We start from the raw sequence: 6,479 nt of genomic DNA on the forward strand, positions 1-6,479 counted from the left end.
ACACACACACACACACGCATGCTCTCCAGGGCCAAAGTCACAATTCCTCTTCTAATCAGGGAACTTATGTGACAAAGCCTCACCCATCCTGACTCTGGGAAGAAGACCCTAGTTCTGGCTCCCAGCTGGGAGGAAGGTGTCTAGATCCCAGCCTGTGCCTCCAGCCTGGCCTGGGACCCCAGGCCTCCAGCTGGACATGAACCGGGGAGGCAGGGCTGCTGAGGGAGCTGGGCTTCTAACAGGCCAGCGCTTTTGGCTGGCATGGGGTCGGGGTAGCTTGATTCTCTCACGCCTGCTCACTGGGGACAATTGCTCTTGAGATAGGCTATCTGGTTAGCTGGTGTTTACACATCTTTTATGAGTCTTTATCCTTTGACCTGCTGTCTTCCTTTTGGGTTTATCTTTCTTTTTGTTGGAGTGCAAAATTGAATAGTTCTATAGTGGAGGATCTGTGGAATGTAAACCTTCTGAGACCTGATATGTCTGGAATTGTCTTTTCTTGCCCTGACTTATAATAGTCTAGATTAGGGTAGGATTCTTGGTTCAGGCTTACATCTACTCAGATTTTTTTTTTTTTTTTTTTTTGCGGTACGCGGGCCTCTCACTGTTGTGGCCTCTCCCGTTGCGGAGCACAGGCTCCGGACGCGCAGGCTCAGCGGCCATGGCTTACAGGCCCAGCAGCTCCGCGGCACGTGGGATCTTCCCGGACCGGGGCACGAACCTGTGTCCCCTGCATCGGCAGGCGGACCCTCAACGACTGTGCCACCAGGGAAGTCCCTACTCAGATTTTAATGCCTCTTTGCATTGCATATTGCCAATGGGCAGCCTGATGTCAGCTGAATTCTCATCCCATTGTAGGTAATTTGTCTTTACCTAATTTTTTAGGGTTTTCTCTTAGTCTTCGATTTTCAAAAGTTTCACTATGATTTTTCTAAACTGGGAACTTAAAAAAAAATCAGTGACCTCTTTCGATTTTGAGATTCATGTCTTTATCTACCAATTGTATCAAAACACTACTCTTCTTCATTCTCTTTCTGGATTCCTATTAAATGGATATTGAAATGTATGAATTGATTCTCTGTATCCCTAAACTTTCCTTTTACACATTCTATTTTTTTCATTTGTGCCACATTCTGGGGATTTTCTTTGCATGATTTTTTGGTTCACAAATATATACTCCACCTGTGTCCAGCCTGCTTCTCTGTCCATCTTTTGGGGGGTTTTGTTTAACTTTTGACTGTCACATTTCCCTGTTTAAGTTCCCTAATAGGATCTTCCAAAACTACTTGTTTTCATTGCATGGAAATGCTTCACCACTTCCCTCAGATGGTGTTAATATGTGCATTTCATGGTATTTTCCTGATTGTTACATGAACAGTTTCCTTGGGGTAGGTTGCCTCTCCTTCATGGGCTTTACCTTCTTTATATATTTGGTAATTCTTGATTGTCATCTCATGTCTGAGAGGGTTGTGTACAAGCTCTGGGCTGTGACGGCTCCTGGTCAGGTCACTGGCCATGCAATGGCGCAGTGACCTTCAGGTGGCAGTGTGGGACTTGGGGAGGAGGCCGAAGGGATGCAGTTCTAGAGAACTTCAGAGCCTTGAAGTGATGTTATGAAATTATTAATCTGTATTTATATCTGATGGGTTTGGTGCTGCGGGGGGTAAGTAAAATATTACAAAGGAGAATTCCAGTTTCAAGATGAAAGACAGAGGACAGGCTGAAATCACTTCCCAGCATTTTAAAAAAATTAACAATTTTCAGTTACACAGTACATTTTCTGAATTTGTCTTTTTAAGAAATAACTTAGGTTAAATCAGCAACTGCATATCCTAAATAATAGAAAAAGTTAGGTATCATTGTTCCATAACATTCTATTAACAATATCTGAGTTTTTTGATCACCAATGTATTTTTTAGTCCCCAAATGCACGATCAATCAGAACTGAGGTCCACTCTTCCACGGGACAAGTTGACTCTGACACTTGCAAGGGTAAGGAGTCTCTTGGTTTGAGAGCTGCTGGCCTCACTGTGGCTCTCAGAGGCCACTTACAGGGAGCCATGAGGGTGAAATGAGACAAGGTGTGTGACACGCTGAGCAGTGGCTGGCGTGCTGCGTGCTCTCAGTACTTGCTGGTTGCTCTTTTCTAAGGGGTGTTGATGGCTCTGAGCTGCAGAGAAGTGACCTCTTGCCTGGTCCTAAATGATTTGGTCCTCATCGTTCCCCGCCTCCTGCCAGGTACATTCAGAGCAACCTGGCTCAGAACTGGGCTTGTTGCTGCCACCTTACTAAGGGTAGGGCTGGCTGGTAATGCTGGCCAGAGTGACCTGTCCCTAGGCCCCAACCCTCCCCTAGGCCAGGGGAAGGACCTGGCCTTCTGCGGACATTTGACAGGACTCACTCCTTGTCTTTGCTCCATGAATCTTCCCCTTCTCCCTCCTTCCTCCTGGCATGGGAGGAGGTGGTCCATCTTCGTGTGTCCCTGTGTGCACGTATGTGTGCTCTTTTTTTTATTAGCTGTACCAGAGGTTTCTGGTGGTGCTGGCTGACATCCAAGAGGTGAGGAAAAAGCCCTCAGTGTGGGAGCCACCCAGAGGGTGGAGCCCTGACCTCCTAACAGATCCTTACCTTGCTAAGCTGGGCAGATTTAAGGCCCCCGTCCCTGTGGGATTGTTACTGCCACCATCCAGGGAGCGAGGGCTGGAGGGGAGGGGCAGAGTGAACCAGTAGCCGAGGGCAGGTCTTCCCAGCCAGTGGCTGCTGTTCTCTGATATTCCTGAATGAGACATCGAGTTCCCCAGCCCTCAAGGTGCCTGGAAGGGCCTGGGGCGTTTGGAGCCCTCTTGGCCATCCTCCTCCAGCTCCCTGCAGACTTGTCCATTTATCCTAGTGATTCAGGTCAGTGACGTGGCAGCATGGGGGTACTGTGACATGAAGGGGTGGGAAGTACAAGCTTAAGAGACCACCTGGCCTTCCTCAGACATGACATTCTTGCATTACCTGCTGGGATCAACAGCTGAGGCCACAGCCTTCACACAAGCCCCTTTCCCTGCCCTCACCAGGCTGGCAAGTGGCTCGCAGGGGTACCTGCAAAGTTTCACGCTCAGTGGAAGCCCCTGATGACTTTAGCCTAGATGCCTCCTTTGCACCCCCCTTTCCTGATCTGTGCCTTCCTCTGAGCAAGAACTACTGCAGGCAGGCTGCCTTCTCAAGTCCCCCCTGATGCCCCATATGCTGGCTACGGAGGGGCCTGCATGTGAGACAGTGCCACTATCTGGAGGCTCCTTCTCTCATTCCCAGACTATGCCCGGTTTGGGGAATCTAGTCCTGAGCTCTGTCTGGACAAGCAGCTTCCCATCAGACAAGCAGCTGTCCCTCAGTGAATTCAGGGGTGAGAGGCAGCGTGGGGCCCCAGGACCCAAGATCCCCTTTCACTGAGGGACAGCATGGCCAGGGACTTGCTGCCATGGCCTGCGCCAGCCTGAGGTCCTGATGTTTCCAGCTGCCCCAGAGGACATCACCCCCGTGCAGGTACCCTTCTATGGGCTGGGAGGAGCCCAAGGCTGCAGGAATAGGGTGGGTGGGAAAAACAGCAGCTGGAGAGTAGACTGGGCATCCAGACTTTTCTGGAACCTGTTTGCTGTGTGGACTGATGTAGGTCTGGAGAGGTCAGGAAGGTGGGAAGAAGCAGCAAAGGTGACTGAGAAGGAGTGGGTGGTGTAGGAGGAGAAATACCAGGTTAGTGTGCTGTCCAGGAAGCCAGGGGAAGAAAACATTTCAAGGAAAACACCATCACCTGTGTCACATGCTGCTGAGACGTCAAGTAAGGTGAGGACTGAGAACTCATCACTGGACTAGCCATGGGCTTTGACTGGGGGTCTTGACAAGAGCAGTTTGGTAGAGCAGTGGGAGAGAAACCTGACTGGTTCAAGAAAACAAGAGGAGAAAAATTGGAGACAGTATAGGTAACAGAAGCAATTAGCAATAGGAATCAAGGTCATCAGCTGAGAGTTTGGAGGAGGTTTTAGAGGTTTATGGATGGTGGAGAAAGTATGACCAAGTTATTGGAGTGGCAGAGGGGAATGGACTAAGGACAGGGGCTAGGCCTGCTGGGCAACACAGGGACCGACTTGAGGCTCCTGGTCATGGGGTTAAAGTGAGTGCAGGTGCCAAGTGGTCCAAGAGTTGGATTCCACCAGGATTGACTGTTCCCCAGTGAGTAATGAAGCAAGAGATGGGCAAATGGGTTAAGAGTGGGTGTCAGTGAATAGTTATAATGATAGACCAGAGAACCAATGGTGTTCTCCTTACTCCTGGGAAAGGAAGATAAACAGCCGTGGACCCCTTGGATTCTCAGGTGGGGACCAGCCCCCAGGTATTTCCAGTTCCAAACATGAAGGCCAGCCTGTGCCCGACCTGGAGGCCTCGTGGGGGGCTTCTGTGACTTGCTCCTAACCTCCTCCTCTTCTCCCCGAGGCAGGTGTCCAGGGCAGTAAACTCTTTTGACTTCTCGTCACGTTGTTCTTTTTCCCACATGGTGTCCCAGGGGAAAGACTTTGACAGCTTGTTGTACCCATGGGACCACAGTACCATGCTGCGGACCTCAAGGCTCCCTGATACAGTGGGGGTTAGGGGTGAAGGAGGCTGCCAGAGACTTTAGGGGGCCACACTCTGTCCCTCTAAGGGCTGGAGATTTAACCCAATCTGTGCTGGGTACAGCCACACCCCTCCCTGGGCTGCTCTTCCCAGCTCTCCCAGGCCAGGGAGCTTCTATATGGGGACACAGTGAGTCACACTAAACTTAAAACTATGGCTGCTGCCTTGTCACTTTGGGCTCCTCATGCTGATAGACCAGCAGGCAAAGAAAGGAATTACTTACCATACTGGTAGGGGTAATTGGTTCTGATCGTCAGGAGCTAGGGCTGCTGCTATAGCACGAGAGCAGGGAGGAATATGCTTGGCATCAAATGATCCTTGATTTTCTCACACAAAGTTTTAACTGTAAAATGGGCAATTGTAGCAACCATGGTCTGATAATAGCGTGGTAACCCGAACTCCAGATCCCTCAGGGATGAGGGTCTAGGACACCCCACCATGAGAGCTGCTTGGACCAGCAAAAGTGCTGGCTCAGGGGGGAGGAGAGCCTAGAATGGGGGGTAGAGGAGGAAGATGACAGTATCAGCTACAGATTTGGGACCAATTGTAGCAGCACAAGCTGTATTCCACTAACTCTTCTCTTGTATGTGTCCCCAGAAATTGTGACCAACAAGAATCATGGAAAAGCTGTTCCTGCATTGAGTGAATTTCATGTGGGAAGCAAGTGGATCTGAGTGGTGCAGGAGATGGACTGTAGTGGATGCTATTGGTGCCCTACCCAGATTCTCTTTATCAGACCAGTGCACCCATCCTCCAGCTGCTGGAATGGTTAGTTGCTAACGCTTCACAGGTAACTCCTCCAGAGATTTACCTTTGGCTGAATAAAAGCCCCCTTACCTGCTGTGTCAGTGAGGCTTCTCCAGACAAAAAAAACCAGTTGGAGAGGGCGGCAGGAGGAGGGGATCTGGGAATTGGTGCATGTGATTGTGGGGTCTGACAAGTCTGAAATTTGTAGAGGGGCCATTAGGCTGGAAACTCAGGCAAGAGTTGATGTTCCAGTCTCCTGCAGAATTCCTGTTTCTTTGGGAAAATTCAGTTTTTGCTCTTCAACTGATTGAATGAGACCCACCTACAATACTCCTGTATTCAAAGTCAACTGATTATAAATTAGTTACATCTACAAAATATCAACATCTAAACTAGCGTTTGACCAAACAAGTGGGCACCATAGCCCGGCCAAATTAACACATAAAATTAACCACCCACCCAAGGAAGTGATGTTCTCACTCATACCCCCAACTCCGGGGTAGCCCACAGTCAACACCCAACAGACACAGAAGTTCAGAGAACCAGGCCCCTTGCTTCAAAATGGAAACAATCTGGTGTCATTTGTGCTGCAGAAGTCTCCAAAGGATTGTCCTGAAGCTAGACTGCAGCTTAGAGCTGTTTAGCTACTTTTCCTGCCCTGATTCCCCTCACTGCTAGTCTCCTGAGAGGATTTCCTCTATAAAACAAGTGCATCCAAATCCCTGCCTCAGGCTCTGCTTCTAAGGAACCAAACCCAGGACACTGTGATGGTTAATTTTATGTGTCAACTTGGAGAGTGTTTTTGGATGAGATTAGCATTTAAATTTGAGTAAAGCAGATTGTCCTTCATAATGTGGGTGGGCCTCATCCAATCAGTTGAAGGCCTGGCTGGAACAAAGAGACTGGCTTCCACAAGTGAGAGGGAATTCTTCAGCCAGCTGCCTCAGACTTCATGAGCATCATTGGCTCTCTTGGGTCTCCACTCTGCAGTTTGTGGAGTTGTCAGCCTCCATAATTGCATGAGCCAATTCCTTATAATAACTCACTTTATATATATATATATATATATATCTTGC

The sequence above is a fragment of the Neophocaena asiaeorientalis genome, unplaced genomic scaffold (genome assembly GCF_003031525.2).
Source record: "Neophocaena asiaeorientalis asiaeorientalis breed wild unplaced genomic scaffold, Neophocaena_asiaeorientalis_V1.1 scaffold119, whole genome shotgun sequence".
NCBI lineage: Eukaryota > Metazoa > Chordata > Mammalia > Artiodactyla > Phocoenidae > Neophocaena > Neophocaena asiaeorientalis.